Source organism: Rhipicephalus sanguineus, chromosome 10 (assembly GCF_013339695.2).
Source record: "Rhipicephalus sanguineus isolate Rsan-2018 chromosome 10, BIME_Rsan_1.4, whole genome shotgun sequence".
NCBI classification, from domain to species: domain Eukaryota; kingdom Metazoa; phylum Arthropoda; class Arachnida; order Ixodida; family Ixodidae; genus Rhipicephalus; species Rhipicephalus sanguineus.
Window position 1 is genome coordinate 67941293 of NC_051185.1, and position 19959 is coordinate 67961251.

The window sequence follows — 19959 nt, forward strand, 5'->3', positions numbered from 1 at the left end:
CCCCCCCCCCCTCCACCTGGCCCTCATGCGCACACCTTTGGATGAGAGAGTTCTTAGGAAATCGCGAACTCCATGCATGTATACAATGTCGCCTCACATGGTGCGCCGATTTGGTGCAGCGCGTGCATGGCCATGCATGCTCGTAAAACTCAAGACATAACAATAAGAGCAAGTCACATGCTGTAAACCCAATGATGCCTTAATGCACGGCACGGCGCACGCACTGCCAACTCCCATCCCACCGCTCAAGGGTGAGAAAAGATGAAGACTACGGCAACTACGGGAGAGAGCGAGAACTACGCACGCTATGACATCCTATTTGAAGTGTAAGGCTGTAAGGCGCTGCGACGACAAAAGAGACACAAACACAGAGCGCCGCTTCCAACAAAGTTTATTTCGAAAAGAGCACAGTTTATATACCCACCACGCGCTGTTCCAAGCCTGTGTGTTCTCTCCCTCTGTCCGTTATCGTCGTCGCGCCTTACACTTCAAATATGCTAAACCAACACGCCCAGTCTGCCATTCTTACATGCGCTGCCATCGCCTCCCAGTTAGCGCACCGGCCATCTCGGAAGCCAAGGCTGTGCGCTATCTCCTTTGCTGCTAGCGCTCCTGGCGATGAGACCAAGCGGCAGTCAGATTACAGAATAGCTTGTATACCTGCAGAGTGATTCTTTCATGCATTCGCACTGCTCATTCGAGAGAAAGACACACACACACACACACACACACACACACACACACACACACACACACACACACACACACACACACACACACACACACACACACACACACACACACACACACACACACACACACACGCACACGCACAAGCACAAGCACAAGCACACACACACATTTATTCATAAAAAAAAACAAAAAAAACCCAAGTGGTTCATTGCGGGTGGGGCCCTTCTGATAAGGCTCCGCTGGCTATAGCGGCTCCGCAGGCGTCACCTGCGGAGTCGCTAGTGCGATGCAAATGCATACAAAATTTAATATCGCTTCAGTAACTCATGACTCGCGACAGGCCACTGACACTAAAGCGGAAAGTATGCAAACACATCTTCCCAGTTCGAACATATATGCATAGGCGTATCTACCGGGGGGAGGGGGGGGGGGGCAAGGAGGGCGTTAGCCCCCTCACTGAGAAATGTTGGGGGGGGGGGGGGGGGGGGGCGGAGATCCCCCACTTTCGACAGTGGCTGTTGTCGGCTGCAGACTGGGAAACTAACAAGTCAGGCAAAGTTTTACTTAAACGTAGCAATAACGTAATTTTGGAATAAAATTTGTCCTACGATTCTGCTGTGACGACTGTCCTCCGTGTGTCATGACTACGCACTGTAGGCTACCTGCGGTGCGGGCTGCCTATTCCACGCTTGTGCGTCTTGCGCTCGAGCATTGCAGAGGAGGCTATCGCTCAGCAGGGGCTCTATAACATTACAGCAATCTGTCATGATTTTATTTTGTTCTGCCTGGCCTGAAATTTAAGTAATCCGCGAAGCAAATATGGGTGGGAACCAGTAAACGTTTTATAGCCCGATCAAACGCTCTCCTTTTTCAGGAAATTCAGTCTTTTTTTTTTTGAAAAGGAATAGCAGCGCCACTGCTTCATATTCAAGCTGCTGTGAGTTGATGAGTGTGCAGAAGTGTCCAGTATTTTAGTTGTGCCTAGCCAGGACAGCTAAAAGGGATTCCCAATTTAGTCTCCGATTAACCTGCTTCACCTTGCTTATCATATTGGTATCCTGCAGCGGTGGCGGCGGCTTTTGACAAGGGTGGTGTCGAGCACATTGAGAAGCCCAGCTTTCAAGTTTGCCCCGTTACTTTATCTACCTCAACAGGGAGATGATCAGCGTCCACGGTTTTCTGGACTAAGAAGGCTGCCTACCTGCAAAGGATTGTGTCTGTTCCTAATAATGTTTATTCCTCTCTCTGTCTCTTTGTCAGCAACGATGAGTTCACAGAGAGTTGTACACGCGCAAAGGCTGAGCCTTTGCGCGTGTACAAGGGCTGAGCCACAATTCTTCATCGCCATCAGTCGTCACGTAAACAAAGTGCACATAATGCCTTACATATGTGTAGCTGGAACCTCGCTTCTGCGCACAATGATGAATAATGGCGTTGTAGGCGCTTCCCAACTTCACAAATATTGTGATTTATAGCGTACTGGGTACCTTGCTAGTGTACTTGTATTAGTAGCCCCAAGAGAGTTTACAACGGGCTCTAGAAATGCCGCTCTTCCAGCTTTCGCTGTGACTGTGCTGCGCTTTCCGCGCAGGCCTGGCGTTTTTTTTTTTTTTTTTTGTGAACACGAAGTCCGAACTTGACTATGGAAAGATCGAGGGAAACAGGAGTCGTGGTAGTCCGTGTACTGTTGTTCGCGCTACAAAGTACCTGAGTTAGCATGACCTAGAGACAGCTATGGCAGGGCCACTGATGATGATGACTGAGACATAGTCCTTTATCATAGAAAGGCGGCTTTATTGATTTCACAAGTTATGCTGCTCACGTGTACGCGTTACGAAATTCACATGCGTGAAAGCTGGTGCGATACAACGCAAATACTATGCAGTGCTCGCAACCATGTAGCAGCACACGTAACTTTTGGTGAGATGGGACGCCTCTATAGCGTAACTGTCCGGGGCGCTTTACCGGAACTAACGTGGCTGAGTGTAGAAATCTCTCACATATTTGAAGTGTGAACATTAGGCATGCCCGGTGTGGCTCAGTGTTAGAACAGTTGTTTCCCACGCAGAATCCCCGGTTTCAATTCCGGCGCGAACTAGATATTTGTTTTCGTGGCGAATATCGGCTATTCAAATATCCGATCTTGCGCCAGGAACAGAATTATGGACCTATAGGTATCTCCCCGTTCTTAGCGTTGTGCATGTATGCATGCAAATGCATGCTTAAATTTTCTGAGGCAAGGACAACGCACTGAACAATTTACTGGGGCAATTCTTAGATCGTCATGAAACCCTCGTCGTCCCTGTTCCTTTGTCCTTGTCTTTGTTAGTGTCGTGCCATAATCGCTGTTATTTTGTAATAACATATATTGACATTATTATGGCAATGCCATTTGGCTGTGCAATCGTTGTAGTGCAGCAACCGACTGCGCTATCGCCAAGCTTTTATCGCTGCATTCGAGATTACAGGAATCTCGCACCGAATTTCCGTGATTAGCCACACGGCCCACAAAATGCTTCGGACAAAATAACACAAGGCCGTGAAAGCACGAAGCATCTAAGTGTAGTGACCTTTGGAAACAACTTGCCTTGCTGCACAAATTGTAGGCCTATATTACCCATAAGACACTTGATGAACTAATACTGTTACCAAGAATAGAGCTGTTTCAAGATAAATGTACAGTATACGTAAAAGCAATGCAGCGTTCGCCAAAGCTTTATGCTTATCCTTCAGCTTAACGTCCTCAATAAGCGGAGTAACGCGTTGAAAGCCAGTTGTGTAGTTTTATAAACTTTATCAGAAAGACAAGATTTTATCCATCCGACGAACAAACGACAGCACAGACTCCTTGGCGCTCTGAAGAGCACTTTTTCAAAAAACAAATTGCAGTGAAGGCAGTTACAAAGTAAATTCGTAATTGTCTCGACGTAGCTTCTTTTTACACTCTTTTGTGAATCGCATTGAACGCTTCGTATTAGTGCTAGAGTCTCATGCATATGTTAATGAATCTAACTCCAATTTTGTTCCCCTACTTATTTCGGAGCTGTTACGAGGTTCCATACTACAACAAAGCGTTGATCGCACACTATGTAATAAACGACTTTACGTTTACCTGGAGGCGTCCTTTGATAACGAACCCATCGTTTTCAAAGTGAGAATCAACCATGGCAAAAGTATTATCTTCACCATAATCCTCCTTTGAGGTCCGTGTCTGAACACCTGACCCTCGCCAATGCCAGCGCCGGTTGCTGTTGATGCCTTTTGGCTGGGCCCAAACCGATTGTCTTGAGAAATATCACACCATGTCAAGGATAACCCTTTCTATGACGCTTACTGTTTTGCGTCATTTCTAGACGTCAAGAAAACAACATTTCTGGCACCAAATGTCGCACATCGTCCATGTATACGGCAAATTCGTGAAATCACTAAATGTATATCAAATGGCAGCCTCGTCGAAAAGGTGAAGTGTTCAGAGCTGCAGTAATGTTTAGGACATTGTTTTAAATCGTCAAAACGTCATCAGATAACACTCACGTGAAATGTATTAGGAGCGTGGGGAAACTCCGTTTACTTCTCAGTGGTGGGGTCAAGTCGCTTCACAATTACGTTATCGGTGTACGATTAGTGCCAAGGCTTTCCTTGGTGATGGGTGGCGTAGAAGATGAAGTGAAGAACGCGACGAAAGCTGTGGAGACGTCACGCTTCTACTTTCATCATCCGCCTTTCCCAGCGGAGTAGCCAGAAAGTTTTCTCATAGTGGAGGGAGGAAGCGGAGAATGGGGCGGGGTGGCTGCTAATCCAACATATAAATACTTAAACAAAGGTTAAATGTACTGCGATGAAGACAAAAACTTGTAGAGATTTTATAGTGCTACCATTTCCGGCTGCGGCGCCTAACGCTAGCCGGGGAAAGGCAGGTGCCCTACTCCCCCAGTGTGCGCGCGGACGCGCGCCCTTTTCTTCTCCCGCGCCGAAGCGGTTGACAGTGAAGTCGCTATTTTTCAGGACCTTAGTGAACAGATGTCACCGACCTGCGCGCGTCAAGGAGGTTTCGCATGGTTTAAACCGAGAGCATCACAATGGGGACGCAAGGCACGGCGGTATGCGCCGGCGAGGAAGAAGCTCTCTTTCGGTTGGATACCGGCGGCAAGGAAGGTTGAGGCCTGCAGCGATGCGGCGGAAGAGCCAGACAGGCTTCGGTTTCCTTCGTGCGTTGCGGTTACCTCGTCTGAGGGGTAATGTAAGAAAAGAGGAAGAGAAAAGTGCCGATCCGTAACTGTCTCTCCTTATGAGGAAGCCACAAGAGATTCGCACGAAGAGGGGGGAGAGCGAAAGAAAGGTAGTGAGGAGGGGAAGTAGAGACCAGATAAAAAAAGGCCTTGCCGTCCGCGCGACCTGGCAAGCTTGTTGGGTCGCAGCCCTTACATTCAAGAATCGGTGGCGAACCAGGCAGATTCCCGAATACTCACACCATCGCACAACTCCTCAGTCGGAGTTGCGTCAGTCGCCGCGACTCGCAGAGCTGTCATCGAGCGACGATCCAATCACGTGTCTGAAGTCGTCACACTCAACAAGCGTCCTACTCCCTAACGGGAATAAACGCATTTACGGAGACGGTCCGTTCTGTGTCATCGTGTTGTTTCATCGCTGGAAAGAGCGGAAGTGAGAGCACGTGGGAGTTATCTGGGTGTGGACTGTTTCGCGCAGAAAAACGGGGACACAGGAAGGAGCACAGAATACGCGCTCCCCATACATTGTCTCATTTATGGTAATGCTCAAAAATTTGGTTGCTACATATCTGGTGAGCTGTTTCTGTCTTAGTGCGCGCAATGTAGTTGCGTGATCGGTCGTCCCCGCGAGTGCATTGTACACATTATGTGCTTCCGCATTTCCGCAAGCAATATGTGAATATTGTTTCCTTCAAGCGCGCAACATTGGACATCGCAGTAAAGCATACGCAAGGGAGCAGCTGACTCGCAGTAAATTTTGAGGAACAGCGCAAATATAACACATTACTGAGTGAGCAACAGACCTTATGGGGGCAGTCTCCGCGTCCCCGAAAAGAACAACTGCCTTTTTACTCTGCACATAGTGGGACTGTTAAATGAGTTATAGCTTGTATGTGCCTATTTGCTGACACTCTTGTGCGCGAGTTCATAGAAGCATTTCATAAGAATGAAGGCGAAAGTCGGAGTCAATGACTAATGTGTGTTGTCGCTCAGCGATGAATAAGTGCTTTCAGGCTGTTAACAAGAGATAACCTCAGTGAAAGGGGCGGACTACCTTGAAATGATAACAAGTCTTTGAACAAGTAATGACGCTGGAGCTAACCTTTTGACAAGCATACTTGGCACTGCCAGCGCAGCATTTGTGTCCTTTAGCGCCATGTCTAATTACGCTTGTTCTTCGCACCATCCTCCAACCTCAAAAGTGGAGGAGGAGGAGAGCAAGCTTCTGCGCAAAGAAGGAAAAAGGAGAGAAAGAGAGGGGGGGAGACAAGGGGATGAGGAAGCTTTGAACATAGAGAGAATGGCATGACAATTGGGCACGCCATATTATCCACATGCAGCCCGTCATTACTTTGTCACCAACGATAGACAGTGATTGAAAAAAGCATGTCTCGGAATCAAGCCAACATTTCGGTGAAGAGGCTTGTCTTTGTCTTCCCATCGCTTCTTTGTCGAAACGGGGGATCAAGTTTAGGACATCTTCTTTGTACCAGTGTTGATCAGTTCGTCTACATACCCCTGCGAACATGTTTCTTTGTTCCTATTTATGTCATTCGTCGCTTCAAAACGGCAAGTACGAACGCTCACTCACTGCGTTTCAGCGCTGCGTGCGACACCAAGGTAACGCTTTTAGGATCCCCACCATCCCTATTGACTATCTAGCCATTCATGCTCTGTTTTCTCATAAATAGAATGAAATCCCAGGCTATATAGTGCAAATTCGTCTTCGGTTATGTCCATATTGAGCAAAGAAAACTTATACTTTTGACGTGGGTCGCGGGACTCGTCGAACACGCTGGTGCCTTCAGCAAAGTAGCCATATGCAATATTACACTGCAAAATGAATTTAAATGAAGAACATTTTTATGCAGGAACTTCAGTTCATCCAAAGCTCGATGCATCTTGCTTTTTCTTAGCCCCTAGTCGATACAAATAGCAAAAACAAGTGGTGTATACAATTGTGTGCATACGGTCTCAAAGGGTTAAAATGCACGTCAGCTCACTGCTTTAGATAAAATTCTTACTTTATGACTGTCATCAGTAAACATAATGTGAATTTTTCATCAAGCATGTTCTTTCAAACAATGACCTTTAAGCTAACTCACTACTGTTTTCATTTATTTATTCTCAATCAGTGCGTCAAGAAAATATTCAATTCCAAAAGGTAGGTCGACAACATACCTGGAGTACCATAGCACAGGCTGCTATCTCCGTCCGCTATGATATATCATGAAGTCTGACCGTCAAAGTCTATTTGTCCAGTGTGAAAAAGTTAGCCTAAACATTCACTTAATTATCCCGCACAAACGACTGAATTCGCTTCGGGCGTGCGTCACAAATGTTTTTTTTTTTTTTTCGTGCGTATCTGCACTTTATTTTTTATATGCCAAGTTTTCCTCTGTTGACAAGAATAAGTATTTGTTTACTTTCGAACGCCAATCAACGTCATTTTGCTCGTGGCATAACGGGCGTCACGTGATATTTGCTGACGTCACGTGATATTTGTCTATTTATTTAGTGTATTTGCTTTGCCCTCAGGGCTTTGCTGTATTGCAGAGGGGAGGGCGAAAAATAAAGGTAAAGAAGAAAACATAATTCTAACTAAAGCACTTGCAATATAGTGTGAAAGTACGGAAAATCAGGAATATCAAAAAATACCAGACTGCCTATTTTAACAGAAAAGCGCAATACATTCAAATAAACCGAAATTACAAAGAAAAAGTCATTGCGTAACGTGCGCATCAAATGAAATAAAATTGACAGGTTTAATGCATTGCGCAATGCGTCAGGGTTTCCAGTCATGGCATCTTTTCTGAAGGAAAGAATGAGAGCACGTTAACGTCTTAGTTCGAGGAGTGTTCACTTTGTTATTGCGATCTAAGCGGGCCTATGTGAAATACGCAGGCTGTATTAAACGCGATTTTAGCGTGTGGTGGTGATGGTATAATTTGTGGAAGACACAGAGGCGTGCCAGCTTTCTGCGCATGACAAGTGACGTAAGGTTAAGGTTAGGTATCATGGCAGATACACTGGTTGTTCGATGATAATTTGATTGGACGTAACGTGCCGAGCGATTTTGAACAGAAGATACGTTCACCGCGGGGGTCGAGGAGTAGCAGAAAAGCTTTTTTTTTTACTTTTTTCAACTCTTTTCATCCTCCCTTTCCGCATGACGCGCTAAGGAGGAAACATTACGTTCCCAAAAGCTACAGCGATATTTTGCAACACTACAGGCTAGACAGAAGAACTCACCGCCACGTCACCCCAAGCCTAACTAGAGAAAAGGGGCAACGAGAGAAGGCGCGTCCATCAGGGGCTAAGTTCTTTGTTAGACACAACGTCATAGTCTAGATGTATGTAAGTGCGTAAAGAAATATCTGTACGGGCCCTATTCGCGGTAATCTCCGCGACCAACTTGTACGTATTGGAATCTGTACTTAGACTCTGTCCCTTCTTTATACGCCGGAGATGGTATACGTACATACATAGTACTTCTGATTTTATTTTATTTTTTGTTTTCTTATTCTTCATAGTTGCCTTGTTTTTTTTTGTGTTTCTTCAGCGTTGATAATAATAATTATTGGGGTTTAACGTCCCAAAACCACGATATGATTATGAGGAACGCCGTAGTGAAGGGGTTCGGAAATTTCGACCACCTGGGATTCTTCATCGTTCACCTAAATTTAAAGGGACACTAAAGGCAAATAACAATTTATGTCAGAGTGAAAGCTCAATCTATGACAACTTCTAAAACGGCAATATTATCAGCAGCAGTGCCCTACTTACCGAGAATTTAAGCTAAATGTATCACATGATGAGCGCCACGTGTGGGACATTTTCGAAGTGATCCCGATGACGTATGAGAGTCTGCCTACAATAAGTCACCGGTAATCGAACTAGCAGCAATAAAAAACCGAGCCTTCCATGCATCAAAAGGCGTAATAAAATGCTGTTTGTTCGTTTCCGTTTGATTCATGGAAAAAATAACATCTGCGGCGTTGCCATGGGGAACGGCGCGCGTGGTTCAAAGGTTTCGTTTTCGCCGAACTGCGCTTCGCCCGGCGCCCTGCTTCGCTCACGCGATCGCGTCTCAGTGGTAGTTTCGGGATCGCGTACTGCCGCGGTGTACAGCCCAGCGTCGCGAGCCAATGTCTCGTTGTGAAGTTCTCCGTCCACATCCACTGCGGCGACTGCGGCGATTGCGGCAAGCTTCGATGGCCGTTGTTGCTGGTGTGGGTCCCGCTACTTACGCTCTGCTGCTACTAGTGTCGGCGACCGCGCAGTAAAGGCGGGCAACGTTGGGCACGGCAGCAGTGACGTATGAAAGTCTGATTTCAGGCGGGTAATTTGAAGTGCGCTAACGCGATGCGGACCACTAAAACGTGATTTTATTTCAAAATAAGCACTTCCTTGGTATAAAAGTAGCACTACGAGGTTTCTGGACAGCTATTTCAAGAATCAACGTCGACTTAATATTTGCCTTTAGTGTCCCTTTAAGCACACGGGCCTCAACCATTTCCGCCTCCATCAAAAATGCGGCCGCTGCGGCCGGGATTCGATCCCGCGACCTTCGGGTCAGCAGTCGAGCACCGTAACCACTAGACCACCGTGGCGGGTCTTCAGTGTTGATATCATGATGATGCATAGCCGGCTCTAACGTAGTCTGCCTTTCCTTGTTTTACAGCGAAAGCTGTTATGAGATCATTTCACCGGCCGTTTTTGGCGCCGTAGTGGTCCGCCGCCGCCGCCGCCGGTGTCCGTAACCAGTATCGCTCGAAATAAGAAAAAAAAACGAAATAAGAAAAAAATTCCAGGATGGAACGAGGTTCGAACCTGGGCTCTCTGCGTGGGAGCCCAGTATTCAACCTCTGAGCCATGCCGGTTTTTTTTTTTCTTTCATGGTATTTATTATAATGCGTATTTGAAATTATCACAAACGCTATGACGTAGTGATGCATTCACTTAGCGACAATAATCGCACAAGCACTGCACAAGCATTCAAAAGCTTACATGCATATATACTGTGCAAGTCCAGAGAAGCAGGAAAAGTCACTCTTCAAAGCTTGTTACACGTGGAGGCTGGTAAGGATGAACACCTCATCAAGATGGGGTGCCAGTCCGGTCTTATGTCAAGTTCTTCGTAAATGTCCTTTAGATGGAGAGCCATACGCATGAAATGCATACTTGAAGCAGCGGTTGGTTCTGCATTACGGTCTTGCATGCGCGTTTTCCACAGACTGTGCAGTCCCATAAGGAAAAACATGTCAAAGGGCACTTCATCAAGAGACGTTGGGAGAAGGTAACGTATGTATGTATTGCAACTTATTCATTGCGCTCGATCTTACATACAGCGCTTTCATCGGACTTTCGCAACTTTCGTGTGGTCTTCGACGTTTGAACCAATGAGACGGGACAACCTATTCAGGCCAGTTAAGGAGGGAGGGCTGGGTTTAGTTCATTTATATCTATGGCAAATTGTTTCACGGTTCTACTTTTTTCGCGACAGTTCGCATCCCATTATTCGATCATTCTTGCAGATTACGTTTGTTAATGCTTTACCTGACTTGATTGTTTCCTCAGATTTCTCTGTACGCCCGTGTTGTGGGGATTTATGCAGGAAGTTTTCATCGCTGTACGGTTTCTCAGGCCCGGTTTTCCATAGAATATCTATACACAGTATCACGCAAGCGACTCTACAAGGATTGTTATCCATGCTTTTTCAACCTCCACTTTACCGCTCATTATATTCTCACCTTCCAGGACATGATGTACTAAAACGAGTTCCGGAAATGCATCTTTCTCCTGATACAAAAACCTTCTTTTACAAACTCCATACTGATACACTGCCGGTGAAATCATGGTTGCAGATGAAAGGTAATTTTTGTTTCTTCAGTTAACTGTCGTCTCTGCGATGTACCAGAGACAGTAGAACACTGTTTTATTAGCTGCAAGATGCCATTCTGTTTTGGGACATCCTTCAACGAACTGTTCAAAAATATTTTAACATTAACTCGCATACTATATGAGCCATGCCGGTGCTTGAAACTGCTTTCCAAAAAGGTTCTATACAGGCTTCATGTCGGGAAGGAACCACATTAGCATATGCAATATAGCATGGTAGAAGAGTAAAATAAGCACCAAGCGTCGCACAACGCGAATTCTGTAACCAGGCGTCACACAATGCGAATTGCGCAACGAGTATGTTGTTGAATGCTTCCAACCCATTACAAAGTGCTCTGCCATAATTCTTCATCGTCATCAGGCACAGCATCAACAAAGTGCGCATAATGCCTTACATGCGTTTAGCAGATACCAACGCTCTCCGTAGAATGACGAAAAATGGCACAGTGCCTGCTGCCCTACTTCTTCTGAAAAATTTATAGCGTAGTGGGTTCCTCGCAAGTGCACTTATATTGGTTACCAATGAAGCCCATAAGCGCATGATCCACTTCCTCGGGGTCTCAGTAAAATTACAATGATTTATAGCGCAGTGGGTTCCTCGCAAGTGCACTTGTATTGGTTGCCAAGGAAGCCCATAAGCGCGTGATCCATTTCCTCGGGGTCTCAGTAATGTTTGTCGCCCCCCCCCCGTCTCTCTCCCACGTCAACGTATGTTATACAGCATGACGGGAGAGGGAAATAGCGACCGGGCGTCACCCATTGCAAATCTTTCCTACAAGCCACTGGACTGGATGCGCGGCTATAGCACTGCACCACCTAGACGGGACTGTACATACTCACCTCTCTTACTACCATCGTCATCCATCATTCTTTTTTTCTCCCTTTCCCCACCCCCGGGGTAGAGTAGCAGCGCTAGAGCATAATATCGCTCAGGCCGACCTCTCTGCCTTTCTGTAAATAAACCTCTCTCTCTCTCTCTCTACATAACTGGTGGGCCGTTTAAAGATTCCAACCCATTACAAAGGGCTGAGCCATAATTCTTCATCGTCATCAGTCGTCGCGTCAACAAAGTGCACATAATGCAGACTACCCACTCAGCAGACTCAGCAGACTACCCACTACTAGTTTATGTCCCAAGTGTGTCGTGCCAGAAGAAGAAGAAAAGTATGCCACACCTTACAGACATGTAGCTGGTGCCTCGCTTCTCCGCAGAATGACGAATAATGGTTTAGTAGGTGCTTCCCAACATCACAAAAATTGTGATTTATGGCATAGCGGGTACCTTTCTAGTGTACTTGTATTGTAGCCCCAAGAGAGCTTAACGGGCTCTACAAACGCCGCTCTTCCAGCTTTCGCTGTGACTGTGCTGCGGTTTCAGCGCAGGCCTGGCGTTTTTTCGTATATAAATAAAAAACAAGCCAGTGAAAACCAACAGACAATTAAGCCAAAAAAGGCATAGCAGACAGTACTTGCTCTTTTTAACTGTAGCGTAGTAATTGTGACATAAATTGAAAATAATCAAAGTGTGCTAAAAAACAACGTGCCGCCGGCAGGGGACGAACCTAAAACCTTCGGATAAGGCTTCTAGCGCTCTACCAATTGAGCTACAGCGGCGATCGTTTCCCTGTCGACTTCCCTCGTCCCGTCCCGGATGACTTAATTAATGCCTTTAGTGACAACCAGCAGACAATGAAGCCAAGAAAGGTCAAATGGACGTTCTTTGTACTGTTTTAACAGTATTGTAGTAATTATGATATAAATGTGAAAAATTAAACCGTGAAGAATAAAAAAAATAAATACGCCCACAGGAAAACCCAATAAAGCACAACGGTGAAGGACCACCACTGCAGCTCAATTGGTGGTGCGTCAGACGCGTTATCCGAAGGCCGCCGGTTCGGTCTCTAGCTTCGGCAAGTCGTCTTTTCGTCCACTTTAACTCCTTTCGATATATGTCATAATTACTACGCTACAGTTAAATACTACAAATAATCTTGTCCGTGGCGTGCTTGACTTCATTGTCTGTTGGTTTTGTTAAGAAAGAGGCTGTAACACTCGCGAAATCGCAAATCATACTTACGTTCACAGTATCCTACTGCACCGAAGTTTATCCACTGAGCACGCATACACCTCCATGCACATTGACGCCGCACATACACTGTTCCTCATGGTATGGACATGTGCACAAAACCCTGGCACCGTAGGCATGACAATACTAAGCGAAGATCAGTAGGATGCCAAGCTATCAGACTCGAACGTGAATAATCAGAGAATCCTGAATAAACGAGAACGCGAGATGGCTATGGGCAGCGCCTACCTGGAATAAGGCGGCCACCTACGTAGGCCGCAAACTGCGCTTCCTCAAATAAAAGATTATTAAATGCGACGCATTTATTAGCGAACCTCAGGCACTTTGGCCGTTTCTATCTATCTATCTATCTATCTATCTATCTATCTATCTATCTATCTATCTATCTATCTATCTATCTATCTATCTATCTATCTATCTATCTATCTATCTATCTATCTATCTATCTATCTATCTATCTATCTATCTATCTATCTATCTATCTATCTATCTATCTAGCCGCCTACGTCTGGGCGCTCTCCTGGTCGTCCCCATAACTTGTAATATACCAAAATTGGCATAGCATGGAATTATTGTATGACGAACGCGATTCACTCACTGGCCATGACATGAATAACGCAAAACGCCTGTCGCGTACGTCATGAAATCTTTTCCCTCAGTCATGTGTCGCACATACCCGCATACCACAGTTCATGCTATGCGGGTATGTGCCACGGGTCTCAACGAACACATTAACGGCGAACATACACATTGAAATGCAAGGCAAGTGAGGGAGTTGAAGACAGAACAACCCTGGAGGACGCTAGACTGCCACTCAGTCGTCCACGTGGTCCGCCAGAATGACGCAGTGTTCTCTTCTTTTAATCTGAGGCTGGGCGATGGCATCATTCTGACCGAGGATGGCGTCAGATTGATTGAGAGCCGCTTTGTAACACGCGAAGAAGCCGCCGTTAAGTGCCCTGGCATACGGCTATATTTTAGTAATGCGGACGTCGACCGCTACAACGCAAGTTGCCTCGATGCTGCGGACAACGTGTTATGTCATCCCGTATGCGATACCATAACTGGCTATAAGAACCAGCAGGTGCACAAGGATGCCCTGACCAAGGTGGCCAACGTGAACGCAAGCGGCATGGAATTATTAGCCTGCCGCCTTCAATTTACATGAGCATCGTCAAGCCGTACATGATCACGGCCAACATTGAGTTAAGCGATGTTCTCGTTAATGAACATGGTTACCTTGTTGTATATCGAGCGTGATGAACACGGCAACATTTTGCAACTGTGGCTTGAATTTGCAATGTCCACGGTAAGCGTTGCCGTCCCGGCCAGGACGAAGCACATCGCTGCCGCATAACCCTCATCATCATCATCATCATCATCATCATCATCATCAGCCTGTCTACGCCCACTGCAGGGCAAAGGCCTCTCCCATGTTCCGCCAATCAACCCGGTCCTGTGCTTTCTGCTGCCACGTAATACCTGCAAACTTCTTAATCTCATCTACCCACCTGATTTTCTGTCTCCCCCTCACGCGTTTGCCATCTCTTGGAATCCAGTCAGTTACCCTTAATGACCACCGGTTATCCTGCCGACGTGCTACGTGCCCGGCCCATATCCATTTCTTCTTCTTGATTTCAACTATGATGTCATTAACCCCCGTTTGTTCCCTGACCCACTCTGCTCTCTTCCTGTCTCTTAAGGTTACACCTATCATTTTCCCTTTCCATCGCTCGCTGCGTCGTCCTCAATTTAAGTTGAACCCTCTTTGTAAGTCTCCAGGTTTCTGCTCCGTAGGTAAGTACCGGTAAGATGCAGCTCTTATATACCTTCCTCTTGAGGGATAGTGGTAGATTATAACCCTCATAACCCTCAATAGAACTTAAATGGGTGCCCGTGGGACTGCGAACCACCACAACCACGATATACGGCAGAAAAATATGTCATGCAAGAGGACAGTTTTTTCTTACGCAAGCAAACGCCACAACTATATATAAGTCACAAAGGGTCACATACGAGTAGCTAGTTTTCGGATACGACGAGCGCCATTCACTGAACTTGATCTACGTAGCACTTTCCAGGGCTACCAGCCTCGACGGCTTATACCTCACCAGCGCAAAATGTGACTTAGGTTCTGACATGTCGCCGGCTCTGTCGACACAGTTTGTCGACGACATGACAGGGCTAGCAAACAGGCCTCTAGACATTGACATGGACCGGGCTACCGCCGTCATTCAGTGCCACAACCAATACAATCACCTCAGGCTCGCCGCTCTCAACGTACAGTCTGTGCATGCGCACGTGCACGACCTCGAAAAAGACGCTCCGCTCACAGAAATTGGCGTGTTAGCACTTTCTGAAACCTGGAGCAATAAGTCCACAGCAATCACGGGATTCCAATGTGTCGTCCACAGCAAGCGGCTTCATTGTAGTTGCGGCGTTGTGGGCACATATAAGAACACGGCGATGTGCAACTTCGACGTAGGCCGCATCCCACTTCGTCGGCCGCCAGACACCGAACACACAGACAAGCAGGTCTGCATTGCGCACATCAATCACAATAACTAAGACATTGCGCTCGCCACCATCTACGTGAGAACTCTGAAGCACCCCTTCCACACATGCACAAGGTTTCGTGAAACGTGCGGCCGTTCTCCATCATAAAGGACAAGTATAAGCACTATACATACTGACTTACCTCGTCTGTTGTTGGTAATACCCATGTTGCTGTTCGCATTGTTACGCAACTGTAAACAACTGGTTTTATAACAGATGTGCGACTCTGCAACATATATGTGTTCGTATACCATTTTCGCCTATCTTTAGCGTCATTTCGTAACGTCTCACTCAATGTAAAAAATTACTCTACATTCACCTTTTCGCCGTATGTTTCGCATTACATCGGTACCCACGGTACGTGGGATCTGCCGATTTTTTTTTCTGTCCCTCTCCTTATCAAGCGTTTAGGGCACCCTAGCTCATTCGCAATTTCAAAACTGAAGCCTACGAATGCCGATTAAATCAACCTTTTTCTTTAATGTTAGTGCATTGAGCCCGGAGTGATTAGCAGTCGTCACACTATTAATGTTTACGGACCCAAATTTTTCAGTGAAAAAGCTGTCTTCGTTCTGGTAGAAAGTGCTTTTCTCAAAAGGCAGTTTCATCGGACTTTCCGGCACGAATACATTTTGGCAGGCAGTGCAAGTTTGATGCCGACAACGGAAAGCAATGCACAAGCGCTTACTTGACCCGCTACCAGATGCGTTGGGCGCTTGCGAATAAGTGTGCTAAGGGAAATTGTATAAAAGAGAAAAACGTGCACACGTGATATGAAAGAAGTATGCATGCAATATATTCTACATCCAAAACGCGTGTACCCTTTCCGCACCGAAACACACCAATATCTTCAAGGCACAGTTAGAATTATAGCTGTCAATATCATTTTTACTAAACGCATCCACCTATCCTTACCCAATAGATAACATGTTTCCTTTATGAGAGTGCTGCGGCAGAAGCACGCTACACACACACGTTGGTTATTTTCATCACGTTTACAGTATACTTAATTTACGAGAATCCCTTGCTGCACGCTACAGCTGATATTGAACACCGACATTGTGAAGGAAAAAAACGAAGGTCTATGGGAAAACCATGAACGGACAGTAATACTGAAGTCATACTATCCATCACGCGTACAGCTGGAATATTTGTGGGGCAGGTAAAACGCGTAAAATGGTAGGGGTAACCTGCGATAAGCAATCTGAAAAACAGACCTAACCGAAAAAGTAAAACCACCCGAAAACAAGACTTGCAAAGGCGCCTGCATATTAGAATGGAGATCAGTATTCGCTTTAATATAGCCCAATTTCCGCTACTATCATAGCTAGCATTGATGACACTATACTCTCGTGTACTCACGAACATAATGCTTCACAAAAGTAATCTTCAATATTATGATGCGATGAGTGCCTTACCGACTCGTTTCCGGAAGTACTGAGGGCCGCTTTTCACCGCGAGAAATTCAGAGATGTGTAAACCTTACAAAAATGGATATAGACAGACTATAGGCTGTCTAACCCCATTTTTAGACAGTCTATAGACTGTCTAAATCCTTTTTTGTAAGGCAATTCATGGAAAAGTCAATACTCGCTGTGTCGCCAACAGAACATGCTCTCAATTTATTAGCTTAATCTTGTATCAAGTGTAAGACATGCAAATAACACATTAAAAATTGCGTTAAAGTTGGAAGCACTGCAATACTTTCGTGCGCGAAATTAAATCCAGCGCATACTGCACTAATTTAAAAATTTATTTAGATGCTGGGATGTTCACCGTGCCGTAAGAGATATGCCGGCGATACTGCACAACCACTTAATGTTACATTCTGCGGGCATCCCGCGGAAAGAGCTAAGAAGCTTCTCAAAAATTTTAGCAGATTACTTAGAAGTGGCAGGTCAACAGCTTTGAAAAAAATAACCTTTATATTGGGCAGTGAAACTGTCGTTCCAGCAGGAACAGGAAGTACAGAGATCTTTCTCATTCACAATTTTAATGCATTTTAATGAACACATAAAATTTTCAGTCAGGAAAAATTACTTGTCGTTTTGAGTCCATTTGTCATATATTTTTCCGATTTCTGTTTTTTTTTTTTAAACCGGTCAGTAAAGGGCTCACCAAAACACCAATAACAATCTTGTTTTTTTTCTTTTATTTCATGCACATCGTTTCTTTTATTATCATAAGTCTTGCTGAATTAAATTCCCCGTCGCAGCAGGTTTCACATTTGGATGAGTATAAACAAGTTGTTTACTTCGAGTTTTTCTTTACACGCTCAGTTGTCCTATATATTCCTAGAACTCGGCTTCATTGGTTCGAGTCTCATTTCTTCACCCTCTTTGCCACGCCTCTTCTACTGAAAATAAAAAAGCACACCCACTTTATGCACAGGTGTTGATTTAAAAGAAGAATATGAGTCATCCTATGTTGTAGCACCTCTCATGTTCATATGCTAGCCATTTAATGCTTTTAGCTTCACAAGCTGTAGGAGCAAGTTTCACTCCTTCGTCCACCGCTCCCAGTTCCCATTAGTGCAGAAAAACGAAACCCCATTTGACCTTCATTCTTTCTTTTTCCCTTACATGCCTTTTAGTTTTCTTTATTTTTGAGAGTTCAGACTCGAGTAACCTCATGCGTGCACTTTAGACACAGAGCTCGTCTTCTGTTTTTCTTCCTTCGTTGTTTCGCACTGATCAATAAGTATTCATCCTTTCTCCTTTCTATGCCATCCTCTCCATATCGCTCCAAATTGTTTCTTTTTGTCATCCTTTTCCCACATCCAATAATGTCAATGTTGTACTTTTGGGCTGGTTCGTTCATATTAGAAGTAAAACAGCGCCGGCGAAAACAACAGACCGGACGAAAAGTGCGTAGAACCAGGGTCCCTTCGACAAACGATGCGAGGCTGCAGAGGTGCACCACTAGTTCCCCCCACAGCCCAAAAATCCTTAGCAAATGAACTAGCTTTCGAAGTGAGCCTTAGTCAGCTGCAACGTAAAGAATCCGCTGCTGTATGCCACGAGGGCCCTGGACGAGCCCCGAGCTCCTCCGAATTTTTTTTCCGTAGTATGAAGTTGTTTATTGTCGATATCTTTCACCAAGACGTGCGGAAAAGTAAATACAGAAGCATAGGAGGATTAGTTGCAAACGGTACAAGAAAAGAAGTCTCCAGCCGTAAGCCCCTTCGGAGGCTTCAGGATGGAGTGGCCTGAACAATATACATAACCTGGGCTTGGAAGGCAGGGCACGACAACACAACGTTCCAGGTGTGCGACTCCAATGAAAATATTATGCTACACAAGTGGTTTTAATGTGCCCTGGAAAGCGGCTGATGCTAAGATTTGAATAACGCCCAGTCCAGACCTCCCCGAACATTTGAGCTGTTGGATGACGGACAACAAGATTGCCGTGTCTTTGCTGTGGTTCTTCCACAAAGTCCGTTTAGAAGCCCTTGATTACCTGCCAATTATTTTTATATGCCTCGCGGCAAATCATCCCGAATAAAACACCGCAATGCCTCGTAAGCCTATTCCTTGTTATTTAGCAGGACGTCTGTAGGGGACTGGACATTTGTGTGAGCTGGTACTGGCTGGAAATGTTGCAAGTGAGCGTGAAAACGAGGACATGCGTTCAAGCTTAGAAATGTGGGCTAGTTGGTGATTACTGAACTTAGAAATCTTAAGCTTAAAGCAACACTCACACAAGAAAAAGACACGTTGACATATCTAGCGCCCGTCCTGTCAACGTATCCCTTCCTTGTTTGAGTGTTGCTTTGCGCTTGCATTCTCTGAAGACACGCGACAAGTGCTTTCTAATGAAATTACTTGCTCGTCAGCGCTGTCGTGTGTCCTTTTCTGCCTTGTGTCATCGTGTTTTTTTTTTCTGGGCTACCCTTTAAGATAAATGTGTGTAAGTGCTCTACAAGTGCCTATACAAGCTAGAATATTTCTGTCGTCAGCGCTATGCCTACTTTGAAAAAGGCGTATCGCAATAGCAGGCACGTAAACATTTAATAGGAATTGTTCAGCAACCGTAGCCTTCGACATTTCGTTTTAGATGCTGCTTTGGAATGGTGGCATGCAGGAACATTTCAAGACACCACGGCAAACAGCTTACGCGGGTGGCTGTGGTACCATACTGCAGTAGTCGAGGGGAAAGATCGGTCATTAACTCCTTATGCACTTTCAAAGCCTGGACGTCATTGTAAACTGCCAATAAAAATGCAAAATAAAAGACAAGGTGAACCAAACATTAATAAAGGCAAATGAAAAATGCAAGATAGAAGTTTTCTGCCTCGCGGTGTACCGGGAGACGACGCAGGAACAGGACAGGAAAGGTTATTCAAGTTAGGGTGTGGTGTGTGTGTGTGTGTGTGTGTGTGTGTTGTGTGTGTGGTGTGTGTGTGTGTGTGTGTGTGGTGTGTGTGTGTGGTGTGTGTGTGTGTGTGTGTGCTGGTGTGTGTGTGTGTGGCACGCGTGTGTGTGCGTGTGTCTG